This window comes from Orbicella faveolata, unplaced genomic scaffold (genome assembly GCF_042242905.1).
Source record: "Orbicella faveolata isolate gen_17 unplaced genomic scaffold, um_ofav_v1 contig_13, whole genome shotgun sequence".
In the NCBI taxonomy this organism is placed as follows: Eukaryota; Metazoa; Cnidaria; class Anthozoa; order Scleractinia; family Merulinidae; genus Orbicella; species Orbicella faveolata.
This window is the reverse complement of record NW_028301540.1, coordinates 11,057,501-11,075,537: the sequence shown is the minus strand read 5'-3', so window position 1 is coordinate 11,075,537 and position 18,037 is coordinate 11,057,501. Positions and strand designations below refer to the sequence as shown.

General features: G+C 41.4%; 3 pseudogenes across 1 annotated transcript in view; 2 read left to right on the top strand and 1 right to left on the bottom strand.

The window, feature by feature from the left end:
* LOC110062677 (sodium- and chloride-dependent taurine transporter-like) overlaps positions 1 to 18,037 on the bottom strand; it is a 41,101-nt pseudogene that overhangs the window by 8,716 nt on the left and 14,348 nt on the right. The window contains exons 9-12 of the transcript XR_016205966.1: positions 13,143 to 13,255; positions 2,958 to 3,095; positions 2,471 to 2,573; positions 1,789 to 1,889 (exon numbers count right to left, since the gene is read on the bottom strand). The product of XR_016205966.1 is annotated as a sodium- and chloride-dependent taurine transporter-like (transcript). The remainder of the gene's footprint in view (positions 1 to 1,788; positions 1,890 to 2,470; positions 2,574 to 2,957; positions 3,096 to 13,142; positions 13,256 to 18,037) is intronic.
* LOC149114978 (uncharacterized) lies at positions 13,750 to 15,205 on the top strand (annotated as a pseudogene).
* On the top strand, positions 16,623 to 17,839 carry LOC149114977 (uncharacterized; annotated as a pseudogene).

Sequence of the window (18,037 nt, the reverse complement as noted above, 5' to 3'; positions counted from 1 at the left end):
CTATTAATTTATTCATAACAGCTTTCACTGGTGTTTCCTCTGAGTTAATGATGCAGTGCTAGTTTGATGTGTCGAAGCACCTACATGTAAGATCAGTAGCATTTTGAAATTCGTGGTTGCTACGTGGCTTCGAAGCAGGGTTTTCAGTACAGACATCAGCATGATAATTGCTACCACCATCAGCAATTTCATCAGTCGCCCCCCACATCAAGAAACGGGTCTCAACCGTGGGCTGATTGATGTCCAAAAGCCACACAGCCCATGGAAAGCGGGTTTCAATTCTCCTCTTACAAGGGACAAACATCCTCTTGCGAGGCTCAAATATCCTTTTATGAGGCTCACTTCTCTTTAAATGAACTTTTTTAAGCGTCGCTTTGTTGGTCCTATTTCGAAGAAACAACAATGATGAAATTGGGAGTGATCGAGCGAAGTACAACTAATTACTATCATGAAACCAATGGACCGCCCACAAAGCGTTATCAGTTCGTCGAATACTGCTATCCAAAACTGAAAAAATGCTCGGCGCAGTTCTCAGTGAAACCATCATTGAATGTTGTGATAAAAGCCACGGAACGCCTTTCGACCCATCATGAAACCAGTAGAGCGGCCATGAAGTTTTATCGAATCGTGGAGACCTGCAACCCAAAACTGGAAAAAAGCTTCGTATACTCCGCATAGTTCTCAGTGAAAACATCGATGAATGCTGTGATTAAAGTAAGTATTACGCAAATAAAATCACAACTAAAACTTACCTGGATTGAGCCACTTCCAAGTCCACAACTTGCAAAACCATGTACGCCCAAAACGATAAGGACAACAACCACAGACGTTGTGAAACGCTTCGCAACTTGCAAAACCATGTACGCCCAAAACGACATGAACAACAACCGCAAAAGTTCTGAAACGTTTCCACCCTATGAATTGTGGGGGCGAGATTGAACATTTCTACGCATGTACATGATGACGCGTAATGAAATGTGTAGTATTCGGGGAATGTTCATGGACTTACGTACATGACGGCAAAGAGTCCACGATGCTCCAAGCACCGTAAACTCAAAAATTGGGTCGAGTAGCAGCTCTCGTAAGGTCTCACATTAATGACTTGATACCCTTTGAGACGAAAGAAACAATGCCCCTAGCCCCAAAACAGTAACTTGTGTTAAATAGCAAAAGAATTGCAAGCTGACGAGAGCTGCTGCAGTTCTATAAGAATTCATCATTTATGAATAAAGAGGAGGTGGCAGCTGTTTTAGCAAATGCTAATGATTCCTTTGAACAAACAGGGAAAATTCTCTTGGACAATAGTTTGTTGAGGTCACACAGAAGAAGGGCTATATAACGCCTATTTTAAATAAGTTTCACATTTTCCAGGCGGTGATTGGCCGCAATATAATGCTCAGAAATGGGTATACCACGGCGATATCCGCCACTGACAAATCATAAGTTTGAACTTAAACGAAAGTGAATTCCTTCCATGCTTCAGTTGCAAAAACAATTTACCGTTTCAACAGGAAATATGACGTGACAGACCTGATGCTATTTTTAATCTGACTGTTTTTAATCAAGTAGTAAATCATGTTAATAAGTTACATCTCGAAGAAAGCATTCTTCATGTGTGCACGGCTTACTATTTCCTCTGATATGGTTTTAAATATATAAAGTTGTAAATTATCTGGAGGTTTTCTGCCATTCGGAGATGAGATTTGAACATTCCAAAAGCAGTGCCGGCGATATATTCTACGATCAACGATATATACTTGCATCGATTTACTGAATCAAAAAACTCACCGAACAAAAAATGGGCGCAAGAAAACACCAGCACCAGCCGATCCATGGATTGATTCGAAATCCCAGCATGCTTTCAAAGTTGTCATAGAAACGACGACGTCCTGTTAATAGTCATAAGAAATTTGTATAGAGTATTTATGATCAAGCAAGCTACATGATGAAGCTACCTAAGATAGGTCTGGTTAGGTCTGAAAATGTACATGGAAAATGGCGTACTTTGGCCTAAAATAAGCTAAGTTAAAAGCATGGAGAGCCGGGTGGTACACACCCACCATAATGTCCAGTCGCACAACACTTCACCTCTCCTTTCCGGGAACTCAGCACGCTATTGATATGTAACATGGAAACTGTAACATAATCTGATAAAGAAACCTATAAATAACGGTTTTTATGGTCGCAAAACATGACAAAAAATTACTGAAAGGACACATGAACGCGTTAGAAAATTCATTGAAGCGAATTGCAACACCAGCCACAGGAACCAAGGAAATTGGGAATCTGGGTACATGTATGAGTTGGGAAATTTGGTTAGGAACCAGATATGAATCATACGTTAAAAAATAACTGATGATTCAGATTGGGACACAGGGATTGAGGATTTATTGTCGAAATTTAATATTCTCGAAGGCATAGTGTTTCTGTAATTGACGTCCGTTATATACTTATAAGCTATTTTTCTCACCATAAAACCATCCTATGGCAACACATTCGCAGATGACCACCAACAACAGAACTGATCCGCTGCCAGAGTATGCGTCAAACAATTGGAACACGTACATACCACCCTATAAAGAATATAAACAGTGTATTTTACAATGGTTGTCAAGGACGGTTTTCACTTAATAATCCCAAGAACTTTGTGATTAATGTTATACAAGTTTGGTTGCATGTCTTGTTGCTGCTCCCTTAGTTTGCTTAACTATTTGTTGTTTGTTTTTCGTTTGCTAAACTGCTTCTTCTTTTTTCTCCTGTCTGTATGTCTGATCGTGTGTCGAGAGCTATCCAAGTGATAGACAGGCTGATAAACCAGGGCTCTTAATACCAAAGTACATAAGAAGCTGGTCAATTGCTCAGATGTCCCAGTGGCAGGAATAAAGATGTTGAGATAGAGGATAAACTGAAACCAAGTCCGATCCATTGTACATACAAACCATGGACTGCATCTTTACCTCAGTAACCATGGACAACCCAAGTAGAAACCAGATGCAACAGATAAAGGCGGTAAACATTTCCTTGCGATGGCCACGCCTCAGATATTGCGGAAACAAATCAACAACGCCCGTCACGACGCCCTCGATGCCTACAAACTTGATGCAAAAAAAAATGAAAATCATTATCACCGAATACAAGAAACAGCGTCGTCAAGATACTACAATTTATTTTTCTTGTGTCATGTCTCTCTCGTCCATTAGCTGGCAATTGGACAAAATTTCAACTCCTGGCAGACACTGATAGAAAAGACGCATCTTTTGTTTTCGTTTTTCTTTTATTTGATAGCTGAGATATGATATCTGCAAACTTAACTGATAGCTAAAAAAAAAACGCTGAAATTTTTTAACTAATTACTGAGATTCCAGCGCTCCCATCCCGACGGTCAATCGATAAACACAAGTCTTAGGTGTTAATCTCACCGAAATCAAAACAATTTTTTCTTGCCTTGTGTAGACTCTCATTCTTTTTTTTAAGGTTAACATCCCGAAGGATATTACTGAATTATTTTCAGCCTAAAGGCTATATTTCGAAGTATACATTTACATCTGAAAACGGATACAGTATTTCTCGTCCACACGAGTCCGACGATCCGTATTGTTTGCACTGTACTCGACAACACGAGAACGATAAACGGATATAGGTTAAGTAAATCACTCAAACCAGAACTTAAGAATGGGTGACAGTTAGGATCGAGAAACGCCGGTCAACGTCCCATTTGACAAATCGCTCATATTTTGCCAAAGATACCCTTAGGTGACCTAATTCTAAAAATCATATTTAAAGGTTCCAGCGAATTTTTATTTTTCAGAAATTCGCGAAAATTTCAAAGCGCGGTCAAAGTGCGGTTTTTCGTGTAATAAAATGACCGAAATAAGGTGCGAGGACGAAGCGCTGCTAAAGTCTTAAAATAAACTCAATTGACTTCAAACTTCACACAAATGTGGAGCAACCACTCTAATTTATTCCTCGCTTTAAACTAATCTCAGATATGTTGATATAGTGGTTTTCCGAACCATTTTAAAAACAGCTATGAAGCGTGTGAAAAATAACGGCAAAATATAGGTCATGTTTAACAGCATAAAAATGGATCTGGTACCTCACTTTCCGATTATTTTACTTTACAGCCTTAAAATATCATTATTAAAGATATACCATGCCAAGTTTCATGCTCGAACTCGCAGTATTTCCCTTTGTGAAAAACGAAAATCTATGTCAATGTGTTGGGCGCAAATAACACAATAATTATGCACGAACCAGAGACAAATCAATTTCAATGGCGAAAGTAAAAGGCTATCATTAATTAGAATCCCGTCAATTCACTGCTATCAGTAGAAACATACTGTCCACTGCATAAAAACTGTTTTTAGACGTTTTCGAGCCATTGCGCGTTAACTTTGTTTAATTTCTTGTCCGCCGTCATGTCTGGTTTGTCATCCCGTGTATTTCCTTAATGTCAACAACACGTGAATGGTTGTCATAACAAACGCAAGAGATTTCCTGGAACCTTAATGTTTTCGATTCACCAAAACGCTTTAAGTTCGTTAAGACACAATAATGTGTCAACTTGGTATGCTTTTTAGCATCAAGGACGTTAAAGGACTGTAAATTAATCGAGTTGAAATATCTTGAAGCAAATCAAAATCGCGCCCTTATTCTAATTTGGTAAACAGCCGATCTCCGCTCAAGTTCAAGAAGTCGAGGGGTTAATCCGGCAATGTATTACCGGTACAACAACAAAATCAAACCGAGGTCATCAAAAGTGTAAGTTTAAAAGTGTAGTGGCAAGTTCCAAATAAATTTCGCCTATATAAATTGGAAACAAGATGTGAAACGGTCTGACCCGAAACAAATAAACAAAATATTAATACGACTAATTTAACCCGAAAATGTTACAGAAAACATACCTAAAAGCCGTCGATTCCCCTCGATACCACTCCGCATTGCTTTAAAGAGCCCAAGCTTTCTGCTGTAAGAATCAGGGGTCTCATGAATCTGTATTTATTATATCGGCAACCATGCTGCGTGGCTGATATTCGAGATTCAGTAAAAGTTGTCACACAACCGTACGAGCAGCCCAGTCACGCTTTCACTGCTCTTGCACAAATGTTCAACATTTCGCAATTTACATAAACCGACTACAAGTTTAAAGTAGTGAGAGTAGATTGAAATGCGCTTTTTAAAGCTGTCCTATCGAGGAACAATTATTTCTTGTTTTTGAATGACTCTTAGTTGTAGCTACAGTCGGGGAGGGGGGGAGAGGGTATTCCCGGAAATTTCGGATATCTGTATGCCGTGGAAGATTAAGAATGGCTGACTGTTAGGATCGAGAACCGCCGGTCAACGACCCATTTGGCAAATCGCTCATATTTTGCCCAAAGATACCCTTAGGTGACCTAATTCTAAAAATCATATTTCAAGGTTCCAGCGAATTTTTATTTTTCAGAAATTCGCGAAAATTTGAAAGCGCGGTCAAAGTGCGGTTTTTCGTGTAATAAAATGACCGAAATAAGGTGCGAGGACGAAGCGCTGGTAAAGTCTTAAAATAAAGTCAATTGACTTCAAACTTCACACAAATGTGGAACAACCATTCTAATTTATTCCTCGTTTTAAACTAATCTCAGAGATGTTGATATAGTGGTTTTCCGAACCATTTTAAAAACACCTATGAAGCGTGTGAAAAATAACGGCAAAATATAGGTCATGTTTAACAGCATAAAAATGCATCTGATACCTCACTTTCCGATTATTTTACTTTACAGCCTGGAAATATCATTATTAAACATATATCATGCCAAGTTTCATGCTCGAACTCGCAGTATTTCCCTTTCAGAAAAACGAAAATCTACGTCAATGTGCTGGGCGCAAATAACACAATAACTATACACGAACAAGAGACAAATCAGTTTCAACGGCGAAAGTAAAAGGCCATCATTCATTAAAATCCCGTCAATTCACTGCTATCAGTAGAAACATAATGTCCACTACATAAAAACTGTTTTTAGACGTTTTCGAAACACTGCGCGTTAACTTTGTTTAATTTCCTGTCCGCCGTCATGTCTAGTCTGTCATCCCGTGTATTTCCTTAATGTAAACAATACTCTGAATGGTTTTCACGACAAACGCAAGAGATTTCCTTTAACCTTAATGTTTTCGGTTCACCAAAACGCTTTAAGTTCGTTAAGACACAATAATGGGTCAACTTGGAATGCTGTTTAGCATTAAGGACGTTAAAGGACTGTAAATTAATCGAGTTGAAATATCTTGAAGTAAATCAAAATCGCGCCTTTGTTCTAATTTGGCAAACAGCCGACTTCCGTTCAAGTTCAAGAAGTCGAGAGGTTAATTCGGCAATGTATTACCGGTACAACAACAAAATCAAACCGCGGGCATCAAAAGTGTAAGTTTAAAAGTGTAGTGGCAAGTCCCAAATAAATTTCGCCTTTCTAAAATGGAAACAAGAAGTGAAACGCTCTGACCCGAAACAAATAAACAAAATATTAATACGACTAATTTAATCCGAAAATGTTACAGAAAACATACCTAAAAGCCGTCGATTCCCCTCAATACCACTCCACATTGCCTTAAAGAGCCCAAGCTTTCTGCTGTAAGAATCAGGGGCCTCAGGAATCTGCTTTTATCATATCGGCAACCATGCTGCGTGGCTGATATTCGAGACTCAGTAAAAGTTGTCACACAACCGTACGAGCAGCCCAGTCACGCTTTCACTGTTCTTGCGCAAATGTTCAACATTTCGCAATTTACCTAAACCGATTACAAGTTTAAAGTAGTAAAAGTAGATTGAAATGCGCTTCTTAAAGCTGACCTATCCAGGTGCAATTATTTCTTGTTCTTGAATGGCTCTTAGTTGTAGCTACAGTCGGGAAGGGGGGGGGGGGGAGGGGGTACTCCTGGAAATTTTGGATATCTGTATGCAGTGGAAGCTTAAGTGGTCTCCAGCTCTTAACGCCAACACTGACACACCAGATGATTCTCGAAGTATCACAGGGATCACTAAGCTAAATAATTTTGAGTTTAGCTCCGCTGAGTCAATTACCTGTTGGCGCGCATATTGCATTGACCGTGGACAGGTGGAAAAACAGTTAAACCGGAAATGCCCGGTGCACATTGTAATTTAGCGTTGTTCAACACGCAATCGGTCAGGTTGTAATGCTAATCGTATTTGATAGAATCTCAAGTTTTCTTTCGACACATACTGGGGTGACATACTCCTAGATGGGTGTGACCGGGAGCCATGAGTTAAGTCAGTCAACTCGCAAAGCGTAACAGAAGAGTGATAGTGAACCACTGGTGGAAGGACTGCAGATTGTCCCTACGCTTTACCCTGATAGGCCTCTGTTTTATTCTAATGAACTGATGCTGTGACAATAATACTATTTAGCTTTACGAACATGCTAATTGTTAAGGGTTTCTTTTGCAATTTAGTCAGACATCGCTCTTTCTTTATTTCTGCTGGAAACATCGTTCTCGAAAGGAGACTTCAGGTCATTTTCTAAAAAGGCACGAACACTGCGACCCCAACATCGGGTCGTGTTGAACAACGCTAAATTACAATGTGCACCAGGCATTTCCGGTTTAACTGTTTTTCCACCTGTCCACGGTCAATGCAATATGCGCGCCAACAGGTAATTGACTCAGCGGAGCTAAACTCAAAATTATTTAGCTTAGTGATCCCTGTAATACTTCGAGAATCATCTGGTGTGTCAGTGTTGGCGTTAAGAGCTGGAGACCACTTAAGCTTCCACTGCATACAGATATCCAAAATTTCCAGGAGTACCCCCTCCCCCCCCCCCCCCCCTCTTCCCGACTGTAGCTACAACTAAGAGCCATTCAAGAACAAGAAATAATTGCTCCTGGATAGGTCAGCTTTAAAAAGCGCATTTCAATCTACTGTCACTACTTTAAACTTGTAATCGGTTTAGGTAAATTGCGAAATGTTGAACATTTGCGCAAGAACAGTGAAAGCGTGACTGGGCTGCTCGTACGGTTGTGTGACAACTTTTACTGAGTCTCGAATATCAGCCACGCAGCATGGTTGCCGATATGATAAAAGCAGATTCCTGAGGCCCCTGATTCTTACAGCAGAAAGCTTGGGCTCTTTAAGGCAATGTGGAGTGGTATTGAGGGGAATCGACGGCTTTTAGGTATGTTTTCTGTAACATTTTCGGATTAAATTAGTCGTATTAATATTTTGTTTATTTGTTTCGGGTCAGAGCGTTTCACTTCCTGTTTCCATTTTATATAGGCGAAATTTATTTGGGACTTGCCACTACACTTTTAAACTTACACTTTTGTGACCTCGGTTTGATTTTGTTGTTGTACCGGTAATACATTGCCGAATTAACCTCTCGACTTCTTGAACTTGAACGGAGGTCGGCTGTTTGCCAAATTAGAATAAGGGCGCGATTTTGATTTGCCTCAAGAGATTTCAACTCGATTAATTTACAGTCCTTTAACGTCCTTAATGCTAGACAGCATTCCAAGTTGACCCATTATTGTGTCTTAACGAACTTAAAGCGTTTTGGTGAACCGAAAACATTAAGGTTACAGGAAATCTCTTGCGTTTGTCGTGAAAACCATTCACAGTGTTGTTTACATTAAGGAAATACACGGGATGACAGACTAGACATGACGGCGGACAGGAAATTAAACAAAGTTAACGCGCAGTGTTTCGAAAACGTCTAAAAACAGTTTTTATGTAGTGGACATTATGTTTCCACTGATGGCAGTGAATTGACGGGATTTTAATGAATGATGGCCTTTTACTTTCGCCGTTGAAACTGATTTGTCTCTTGTTCGTGTACAATTATTGTGTTATTTGCGCGCAACACATTGACGTAGATTTTCGTTTTTCTGAAAGGGAAATACTGCGAGTTCGAGCATGAAACTTGGCATGATATATGTTTAATAATGATATTTCCAGGCTGTAAAGTAAAATAATCGGAAAGTGAGGTACCAGATGCATTTTTATGCTGTTAAACATGACCTATATTTTGCCGTTATTTTTCACACGCTTCATAGGTGTTTTTAAAATGGTTCGGAAAACCACTATATCAACATCTCTGAGATTAGTTTAAAACGAGGAATAAATTAGAGTGGTTGTTCCACATTTGTGTGAAGTTTGAAGTCAATTGACTTTATTTTAAGACTTTACCAGCGCTTCGTCCTCGCACCTTATTTCGGTCATTTTATTACACGAAAAACCGCACTTTGACCGCGCTTTCAAATTTTCGCGAATTTCTGAAAAATAAAAATTCGCTGGAACCTTGAAATATGATTTTTAGAATTAGGTCACCTAAGGGTATCTTTAAGCAAAATATGAGCGATTTGCCAAATGGGTCGTTGACCGGCGTTTCGCGATCCTAACAGTCAGCCATTCTTAAGTGGTCTCCAGCTCTTAACGCCAACACTGAAACACTAGATGATTCTCGAAGTATCACAGGGGTCACTAAGCTAAATAATTTTGAGTGTAGCACCGCTGAGTCAATTAACCGTTGGCGCGCATATTGCATTGACCGTAGACAGGTGGAAAAACAGTTCAACCGGAAAAGCCTGTTGCACATTGTAATTTAGCGTTGTCCAACACGCAGTCGGTCTGGTTGTAATGTTAATCGTATTTGAGAGAATCTCAAGTTTTCTTTCGACACATACTGGGGTGACATACTACTAGATGGGCGTGGCCGGGAGCCACAAGTCAAGTCAGTCAATTTGCCATGCTTAACCGAGAAGAGTGATAGTGAGCCACTAGTGGAAGGACTGCAGATTGTCCCTACGCTTTACCCTAATAGGCCTCTGTGTTATTCTAATCAACTGATGCTGAGCTCGCTCCAGGGGGGGTGGTGAGATGAGAGACCCTGGGAACGAGGTTGAGACGATTCGGCCGTTAGTTTTTCCTCTTAAGTGTCTTCCTCCTCTACTCCGTCCCCTTCTCTACAAAAATTTAACGATCCTCCCCCCTCCCCTCCCCCCCTCCCGCAAGAGGTGTTTGCTAAATACCGAAGAAGCCAAACACCGGCAGTTCCTAAGAATACTTCCGCCAAGTGCAGTTGTTAGTAAAATACTTCAGAAGCGCCGAGTTTGGAGCTTTTCCGCTCACGAGTGGGAGAGGTATATCTAGTCCCATGTCTTCGCACCCGCACGGTAGCATACACAGTTTCAGGTTCTTTAGGTCACCCTCCATCGCCAAGGCACAGGAGTCTTGCTGGTCGTGTACCAAAGGATGCTGGAGCTGGAGTATTTCTACAACTTCCTTTGCCTGAATAAAATTTCTCTCCTCTTCAGATGCCTGAACATGCATCTCATCAGGATCACTTTGGCGCATTGCGGCACTTAGATGAGAGAAAAACTAGCACCTGAAAAAGACGAAAATTATAAGGATCCCGGGCACTGCGCATTCCCGCGCCACCAGTTCGGCGTCAACCTTTCGGCCTGTCGTTTGACCAACGCGGAATTTTGCCATAAGATACGATTGCTGCTTGTCACTGACTGCCCTGAGAGCCCAAACCTTTTTTAAAACAACGAGGGCTTCCTGGTGACCTATTGTGGCTTTGAGTTAAGCGTCAACGCCTGCTCCAAGCAAGGTTTGTAGCACATTTTGGCTAAGTCCATAAGGGAATAGCTTTCCAGGGACTGAGTTCATTTCTCCAGCGACAAGTGCCTCTCTAAAGTAGACAGCCTATAAAAGACACGCATGCAGCGGCCTTGAAGACATCAATACACCCCTACCGTGCATGGTTACTATCTATGGAAACCTCAGCAGACGCTTCCTCGGTCACACCCGTTGATAATGGCACTGATGTTAAGGTCGCAGTCACTCCTCTCGGTTAAGCATGGCGAGTTGACTGACTTGACTCGTGGCTCCCGGCCACGCCCATCTAGTAGTATGTCACCCCAGTATGTGTCGAAAGAAAACTTGAGATTCTCTCAAATACGATTAACATTACAACCAGACCGACTGCGTGTTGGACAACGCTAAATTACAATGTGCAACAGGCTTTTCCGGTTGAACTGTTTTTCCACCTGTCTACGGTCAATGCAATATGCGCGCCAACGGTTAATTGACTCAGCGGTGCTACACTCAAAATTATTTAGCTTAGTGACCCCTGTGATACTTCGAGAATCATCTAGTGTTTCAGTGTTGGCGTTAAGAGCTGGAGACCACTTAATCTTCCACGGCATACAGATATCCGAAATTTCCGGGAATACCCTCTCCCCCCCTCCCCGACTGTAGCTACAACTAAGAGCCATTCAAAAACAAGAAATAATTGTTCCTCGATAGGACAGCTTTAAAAAGCGCATTTCAATCTACTCTCACTACTTTAAACTTGTAGTCGGTTTATGTAAATTGCGAAATGTTGAACATTTGTGCAAGAGCAGTGAAAGCGTGACTGGGCTGCTCGTACGGTTGTGTGACAACTTTTACTGAATCTCGAATATCAGCCACGCAGCATGGTTGCCGATATAATAAATACAGATTCATGAGACCCCTGATTCTTACAGCAGAAAGCTTGGGCTCTTTAAAGCAATGCGGAGTGGTATCGAGGGGAATCGACGGCTTTTAGGTATGTTTTCTGTAACATTTTCGGGTTAAATTAGTCGTATTAATATTTTGTTTATTTGTTTCGGGTCAGACCGTTTCACATCTTGTTTCCAATTTATATAGGCGAAATTTATTTGGAACTTGCCACTACACTTTTAAACTTACACTTTTGATGACCTCGGTTTGATTTTGTTGTTGTACCGGTAATACATTGCCGGATTAACCCCTCGACTTCTTGAACTTGAGCGGAGATCGGCTGTTTACCAAATTAGAATAAGGGCGCGATTTTGATTTGCTTCAAGATATTTCAACTCGATTAATTTACAGTCCTTTAACGTCCTTGATGCTAAAAAGCATACCAAGTTGACACATTATTGTGTCTTAACGAACTTAAAGCGTTTTGGTGAATCGAAAACATTAAGGTTCCAGGAAATCTCTTGCGTTTGTTATGACAACCATTCACGTGTTGTTGACATTAAGGAAATACACGGGATGACAAACCAGACATGACGGCGGACAAGAAATTAAACAAAGTTAACGCGCAATGGCTCGAAAACGTCTAAAAACAGTTTTTATGCAGTGGACAGTATGTTTCTACTGATAGCAGTGAATTGACGGGATTCTAATTAATGATAGCCTTTTACTTTCGCCATTGAAATTGATTTGTCTCTGGTTCGTGCATAATTATTGTGTTATTTGCGCCCAACACATTGACATAGATTTTCGTTTTTCACAAAGGGAAATACTGCGAGTTCGAGCATGAAACTTGGCATGGTATATCTTTAATAATGATATTTTAAGGCTGTAAAGTAAAATAATCGGAAAGTGAGGTACCAGATCCATTTTTATGCTGTTAAACATGACCTATATTTTGCCGTTATTTTTCACACGCTTCATAGCTGTTTTTAAAATGGTTCGGAAAACCACTATATCAACATATCTGAGATTAGTTTAAAGCGAGGAATAAATTAGAGTGGTTGCTCCACATTTGTGTGAAGTTTGAAGTCAATTGAGTTTATTTTAAGACTTTAGCAGCGCTTCGTCCTCGCACCTTATTTCGGTCATTTTATTACACGAAAAACCGCACTTTGACCGCGCTTTGAAATTTTCGCGAATTTCTGAAAAATAAAAATTCGCTGGAACCTTTAAATATGATTTTTAGAATTAGGTCACCTAAGGGTATCTCTGGGCAAAATATGAGCGATTTGTCAAATGGGACGTTGACCGGCGTTTCTCGATCCTAACAGTCAGCCATTCTTAAGGATACGAGATGGACACCGAGCGTTCGTTTATGGCTTGATGCAGTCCATTCAAGAATACGAACGCGTATTGGAAGGTACTCTTTCATGGGCAACAACTTACACGTGTGGAACAAGCTCAATGAGAAATAAATTCTTTGATTTTCAGATAGGCAATAGTATGTCCTGATCTTATCATACTCCTAACCGACTATTTCTCGTCACTTTTTTTCAGGGAATCTTGAAATATAGTGGTAACTAAAGATGACGATTTTCTTCATTATTTTTTCCTCCTGCGGGTTAAATTGAGAAAGGAGTTATCCCATTATTTAGCTCTGTTAATTTACCTCACTGTCAAGACCAAGCAAGATTAACATGAAGAAAAACAAAGCAGACCATAACGGAGCTAAAGGCATCTGAGCAACCGCTTCTGGATAAACGATGAAGGCAAGTCCTGGACCTGTAAGAGGATTATCAATCGACAGACAAACAAGGGACACCTTAGGTAAGGAAAAAAACTTAAACCGCTTTCCTGAGTAGCAAAGATTTGAGAAAATATTAAAATTCTTCTGAGTCTGATCACGGACTCCTCAGTCGTCTTGCGCGTCTGACCCTGTCCAAACTGTTTTATGACCACGTACCAGACTATAAGGTCCCAGGTGCGATAAGGCCCTACCGTAAACTGACACCCTTGTCTTAAAAGGGTTCCTCTTTAGTTGCTCCCCCCTCCCCCCCCCCCCCATCCCTCCTTAAAGAAGGAGCTCAGTCATTGGCGAGATCTGGATCCGACGCTGAATTCTACCTCGCATTTGCATACAATCGGAGGTCACGTGAGGTAGCAAGCATGTGATATCCGAGCTCAGTGCAAGTTAGCTGTCCGAGCAAGCAGTCTAAAGTTTATTTTCGCAGTCTTATTTTCGAGTGTTTTAGACCTTTCCACGTCCTGCGGTTAACATGTCAGGAGGAAAAGAATCCGCAGAATCGGCGAACGAAGACCAGTTATTGGCTTATGACCCCGACGAGGACAACATCGCCGGAATATCCGGAGAGAAACATCTCGACACGCCAAGTGTCATGGCGGCCAAGGCCCCTGTGAGCGACTCGAACATTTCGATGTCGCACGCTGACGTAAAGCTCCTTTCGTCAGCGATACTGACCTTGTCACAGAAAATCGATAAATTCGAGGAATTCCCTTCTAAAGGCAAAGGCAAAGGCAAAGGTAAACGGCTGAGTGATGACCGAGAACATCAACACGGTCTTCCCGCCAAGAAACCCTCCAAAGACAGCTCGAGCTCCTCGAGCGACCAACATGAGAACGAAGAAGACATTCAGACTCTCATGGATAAAGTAAAGGGTGAAGATGGCGATCTTGAGGCGGAAGAGCCAGAGGAAGACGAAATTTTAGCGGACTTCGAGAAGGAGTACGATTCTGAAGACCTGACTGGCAAAAGTATTCACAGTCCACAGCTCGCCAAACTGCTTAACAAGATGTTCCGCAACCGTTTGCCAGATAAATTGCTGAAAGAAAAGCTTGAGCGCCAAGCTAGACCGGAAAATTGCGATACTGCTAAACGCACAAGGGTAAATCCAGGCATCTGGCGTAAGCTCCGTGAGCCCACGCAGAAGAGGGATTTGCAGCTGTTCAAAATCCAGCAAGCCCTCGTTAAAGGTATAATCCCAGTCCCTCGTTTGACCGATCTTTCCATGACAGAGAAGAAAGGCCTAGACCAGGAAGGGGTTTAATAGATAAAACAGTTTGGACTCGACGCTCTATCTTTGCTGACGCATGTTAACTATGAACTTAACATACAGCGAAAGCAACTCATGAAACCTGATATTGGCAGAGATTATGTCTCTCTCTCTGTTCTCCTCATGTGCCGTTCACTGACTTGTTTGTTGGAGATGACCTTCAAAAACAGTTGAAAGACATAGGAGATGTGAACAAAATTGGAGCCAAAGTGCAAGGTCATAGAGGACCCCACAGATCCCAAACGGGCTATGTCAACAACAATAACTCCAAGGGATCTTTTTCCCACAGAAATCAGTCAAAAAACTTGAAGGGCCAAACCTACAGACCCTGGCGACACAAGGACTCCCAGAAGTCCAACACAAACAACAAGAGGTCATCTCAGTAGCCCACGAAGCTAACACGATAAATGCTGTTTCAAATTTTGTTGCTGGTAATATAGCTAAACACATCTCTAACTGGAGGTCTATTACCACAGACCCAAGCATCCTTGAGATTGTGTCAGGCTATTTCATTGAATTTGAAAGCACACCATGTCAGTCAGCTGTGCCACATATTACTTTTTCTAACGGCGATGATCTCATCATTGCTGGAGAGATAAATAAACTCCTAGAGAAGGGAGTCATTAACAAAACTACACATTGTGACACTGAATTCATATCCACAGTTTTTATTCGGCCCAAGAAAGATGGGTCTCATCGACTCATCCTCAATCTTAAAAAATTGAATGAGTATGTCACATATCACCATTTTAAAACGGAATCTCCCCAGTCAGCAGTACAGTTACTTAACAAAGACTATTGGATGGCAGTTTTAGATCTCAAGGATGCTTATTATTCTGTGCCCATAAACCCCCAGCACAGGAAATTTCTCAGATTTGAGTTTAAAGGATCTCTTTCTGAGTTCACCTGCTTACCTAATGGCCTTGTATCGGCCCCTAGAGTATTTACAAAGCTCATGAAGCCAGTATATGCTACATTGAGGTCAAAAGGATATCTTATAGTAGGCTACATAGATGACATCCTTTTGCTAGCAAAAACACCTCATGAATTAGAGCAAGTTGTGGCTGAAACAGTTGCCTTGCTTAGATCACTGGGATTTACAGTTCACGAATCAAAGTGTGTCACAACACCAACCCAGATTGTCAAATTTCTGGGATTCTTACTGAACTCTAAGGACATGATCATTTCTATGATCCCTCAAAAAGCAGCCATTATCAAATCCAAGTGTCACAATCTAGCACATGTGGAAGGACCCACTCCAATTCGAGATGTGGCCTCTGTAGTGGGCCTCATGGTCTCAGCCTTTGAAGGAGTTCAGTATGCACCTCTGTTCAATAGGTCTCTGGAAAATGACAAGACGTATACTCTAAAAAGCAATGGATGGGACTTGGAGGGGAAAATGACACTCTCCCCTCTAGCAAAACAGGACCTTTCATGGTGGATCACCAATGTTGATCAACTCCCCAAAGCCATCACGCCTAAACCCTCAGACTTAACTCTCATGACTGACAGCTCTCTTAAAGGATGGGGAGGGGTGATTGAGGGCACATCATCTGTAGCGGGTGGCAGATGGTCACACAAAGAATCCCAACTATATATTAACCTTTTGGAATTGAAGGCCATTCATCTCGCCTTGCAGGCCCTCTGCAACCATATGCAGAATCGCCACATAAAAATCCTTTGTGACAATACTACTGCTGTTTCATACATTCGTAATATGGGCGGTACAAAATCTCGCAGTTGCAATGACGTCACCAGGGAAATTTTTATGTGGTACATAGATCGAGAGCTAACACTATCAATTTCCCACTTACCAGGGAAACTAAACACAGAAGCAGATAAGGCTAGCCGTGAATTCCACAGTAGTAATACTGAATGGTCGCTAGACCAAATTCCATTTAATGAATTGAAATCAAACTTGGGTGAGCCTGATATTGATATATTTGCGTTAAGGCTAAACCACAAGACAACCCACTATATAGCCTGGAGACCAGATCCAGGGGCAGTAGCTATTGATGCCTTTACTATAGATTGGTCCCACTATAACCTTATCTATTGTTTCCCTCCGTTTAGTCTCATCGGCAAAGTCCTTCAGTTCATACAAGAGAGCAAAACAACAGCCATCCTAGTTTACCCACATTGGCCAACACAGTTCTGGTATCCACTCCTGCTTCAGTTAATGAAATCTCCACCGGTAAAAATCAAGATGCACAAGAAGACTCTAACATTGCCCCATCAACCAGAAGAAGTTCACCCTCTGTTCCCCAAACTTCAGCTTCATGGATGTCTTGTGCCCAGTCATCATTAATTAATCAAGGCGTAACAGGGGAGCCTTTGAACACCATCTTGGAATCATGGCGATCACTGAGGGACCCGTAAACAATATCATACATATGTTTCAGCCTGGGTTAAGTTTAGTAGTGACAATTCTATCAGTCCAATGAACCCAACCCTGCAACAGGTTTTGGAGTTCCTGTCATTCCAATCAAAAACAGCTGGATATAGTGCGGTAGCAACTGCTCGGAGTGCCTTGTCAACCTTCATCAAAATAGATGGCGTAAAAGTGGGTGATCACCCACTAGTGTCACGGTTTATGTCTGGTTTATTCAATCAAAAACCAGCCCTGCCTCGCTATACTGAGTCGAACTGAGACTTGGAATCCACAGATTGTGCTCAACCATTTAAAAACTTATCCAACCACGGGAAACTTGTCACTTAAGCAACTCACTCAGAAACTAGTCATGCTTATGGCACTCCTCTCAGCACAGAGAACCCAGACTCTTCAAAAGTTATCTCTGGAGGAAATGCGTGCATCGCCTGGAAAGTATATATTCCATATCTCCTCTCTCTTGAAGCAAACCAGTGCAAAAGGTGGCCAGAACAGACACTTATTCCCTATCACCTTTACCGGTTATAATGTGGATAAAAGACTTTGTGTTGTTGAGCTTTTGACAGTCTATATTGAAAGGACAGCCTCCCTTAGAAAAAGCACAAAGCAGCTGCTGATTTGCTATGTAGCACCTCATGGACCTGCCTCTAAGGACACAATATCTAGATGGGTTAGACAAACTATGAAGGATGCAGGAATCAATACTTCAGTTTTCAAACCCCATAGCACTAGGGGTGCAGCAACGTCAGCTGCTAAAGCTGCTAATGTACCTATTCATGAGATTATGAACACTGCTGGGTGACGCTCAGATTCAACCTTTGCAAAATTTTATGATCGCCCTATCATAAATGAAAGTAATTTCGCAGAGGCTATCCTTACTAGCAGTAGCCAGTAATTTTCTGTGTTTGCAGCTATGCATGCTTTAGCAGTGGTACCATATCATATTCTGTTTCATTGTGCTTACATTAGCATTTGGTAATGGTACATGTCATATAAGGAGTATCATTAAAGTACATGCCATGGTGTTACAGTTATTATGCCTGTTATTTGCTGTGGCTTTGAGCTTTGAAATCTCACGTGACCTCCGATTGTATGCAAATGCGA